The sequence below is a fragment of the Rhagoletis pomonella genome, unplaced genomic scaffold (assembly GCF_013731165.1).
Source record: "Rhagoletis pomonella isolate Grant_MI unplaced genomic scaffold, Rhpom_1.0 Rhpom_scaffold_00024, whole genome shotgun sequence".
Taxonomy (NCBI): Eukaryota; Metazoa; Arthropoda; class Insecta; order Diptera; family Tephritidae; genus Rhagoletis; species Rhagoletis pomonella.
In genome coordinates, this window is record NW_023458578.1 from 800358 (window position 1) to 803447 (window position 3090).

A 3090-nucleotide genomic window follows, 5' to 3' on the forward strand; every position below is an offset into this window, starting at 1 on the left:
TAAAATCTATGTAGGGAAATTTAGATGTCAACAGAATAATAACTACAATAAAAAGCACCACAGAAGTGTGAGAAGCAGGCAATTTTTCAATCTGAGCAAAAAATTCTTTAAATGCCGTTGTAAAAAGGTCAATACATTTCTTATAAAATAGTTTGATTTTTGATGGGTGGTATAACTCAGTGAAACGGTTATTAAAGAAAATAAAATTTTTAAAAGTAATAAATAGGAAAAAAATGCACTAAAAATGTGAATTTACCCAAATTCATAAAAAATTAAGAAATCGATTTTTTTTATAAAAATGTCACTGTACAGAGCTATTTAAATCTATTTTATTTTTTATGAATAACGTCATTAGCATATACCGTATTTATAAATGAATCTTGCAGCGTCGCGCTATATACATACATAGGTACATATATATATTTTGGCTGGCGAAATATGTACTTTTGCCAACTTATTAAAAAAGCGTATGATTCAATTTAACCACATTAAAAAAGTATTTAAATATTTTATGGCGCAACACAGCAACACTTTTTGTTTCACGAAACCCTTGAATACGAGCCTGTCATCTATTTCTTCTATTTCGACATTTCGCTATTTTACATTTCTTTCATTTAACGTCATTCGCTTTGTCACATTTCTCAAATTCGTTTTTGCTTCGACATTCTGCTATTTCATAATTATTTCATTCTCATGTCATCCATCTTCCATTTCTTACCTTCCATTGCCGTTCGCATCGTCGAACGTGCCTGTCAAACACTGCCGCCATCATGCTTTTCAGTTTGGCAGGCACGTCCGCTGTTTGGCAGGCACGTCCGTTGTTAGAAAGAGAATAGACAAAAAGGGGCATAGGATTCCATACTTGTAAGTATATACGATGTTTTTGATTAAAAGAATAATTAATAAAAAGACTTTCAAGTTCTATAGCGTTAAACAGAGATTTTGTGTGGAAATGTGAATCCCAAATACGGATAGTTGATAAAGTTAGAAACCTATAACTACTCTTTAAAGTGAAATTGCAATATATTGTAAGACCAGATTTAAGATTTGGCGACAGCGGCCTTAAATCCAGTGAAAAATACAACATCAGGAGCAGCTCCTGGGGAGTCAGCAAAAGCCACAATTCCTGTAGCAACGGGCAATGAGCTGAATCGACAATATCGGCAGCATCAGCAGCAGCGCAACCAAGGTAAGTGTTCCTTAATATTCATAACTACATATAAGGGGGTTAGTGCACTGCTCGTGGTGTTCCGTGGGAGTCTCCTTGCTTACTCTACTTCTGCCCCATGAGAGCACGATTGGGATGGAGTAAATCGGAGCAGGCAAACGCACATAACGACCGCGGTTGACTAATTCACCCAGCAAACAGTGGAGACTTATATTAGTCTCATTGGTGCTCCTTTCGGACTCATATATTCTGAACGCTCAGAAGCGGTCAAACTCATAGTCGGGGTACAGTTTGGATGGTAGTGCAATGATTTTGTGGTGCTGGGTGCAGACGCGCTGCCCGAATCTAGGGAGGCTTTAACATACGCGTGTAGCAAAAGAACTAACTTAAATTTAAATAAAAAATTTCAATTTCCGAGCAATAGTTTATTAGGCTGCAATTTAGTTTGGTATCCCCAGAGTTCTGCTATAAGTAGCTAGAGAACAGGAGGACAGTTCTACTGATTGGAAATATATAGTTCTAGCTGCCGGAGCCTTGTAGTTTTTTTTTAAGTTATGTGTTGTTAAAGTTACTAATAAATTCGGTTTAAAATGGGCGTTTTTTGGTAAAAATCGACGGTGTTCTATGCAAAAATACTCGGAATGACCTAAGATTTTATTCTAAGAAAAAAAAAAGATTTTGAGAGATTTCCTGTTGTGCGGGGGAAATGTTCGGTTATTTGTATAAGGATTATTTTCGCAAAGAAAAAAATTAAATTTGTGTTAGGCCATCAGCAGTATTTTTACGCCCAAATACACGTCCAAATTTACAGAAGGAGTGCATATTTCAAACCGCAATCTTTTTTTTGATTAAAGTGTATATGTTGAAGTTTCCTTGGCTCGGGTCGCGTGGTTGGACACGATAACCCAAAATCATTGGACAAATTGTACAAATAAATAAAAATTTTATAAAATGAAACGGTAGTAGTTTTCATCTTAGGTGGATAGTTCTTGTCACAAATACTTAGTTTCGAGCTTATATTTATGTATATATGTCTATATATATTTTTTTTTTTGCAGCGCCACATCCTTATTTAAAAATTCAACAGCGCGCAACAACAAGAACAACCAGCGCGGCTACCGTAGCGCGCAACACCAGCAACAATAAAAGCGCGCAACACCAGCAACAACAACAACCAGTGCGGCTACTACAGCGCGCGCAACAACAACCAGCACGGCTACCATAGCGCGCAACAGCACGGAACACCAACACCAATAACAACCAGTGCGGCTACAACAGCGCGCAACACTAGCAACAACAAAAGCGCGCAACATTAGCAACAACACCAGCAACAACAACAACCAGCGCGGTCACTATAGCGCTGCGCAACACTAGCGACTGCAACAACAGCAGGCCCACCAAGACCTGCTGCAACAAAGGGTGAGTCCCTCGGGCCGTACAAATAAATTATAATTAGAGAAAAAAAAAGGAGAGCTTAAAAGGCTAGATGCATATTTTAACTTGTTATTAGTTTGACCGAAACACTTGAATAAGCTATTAGTGCCTAAGACGTTTTCTTATCTCATTCCCAGTAATAATCTCTTTAATGTGTTGGAAGGTTTGCTGATATACATACAACTTCATTGCACATTAGCGCGCGTGCATTTTCAAGGCATTACAGTCTAACCTAGCTGGCATTTCCAGTGATTCTTATTTTTGAATTTCAAAGTAATAGTAGTACTAAAATTCATTTAAAAAGTCATTTTGCGCATACAGAGTACCAGCATACCTACCTAACAGATGATAGCATGTCTGGGATTTGAAGTTAGACGTTAGGACTTACCACTGACTCGGTAATAAGGTATCTAATAACACCCGGAATTACAACTTTTTTTTTCACTTTTAAAATTCTTGACGTTTCCAAACAATTTAATTTTTAAATT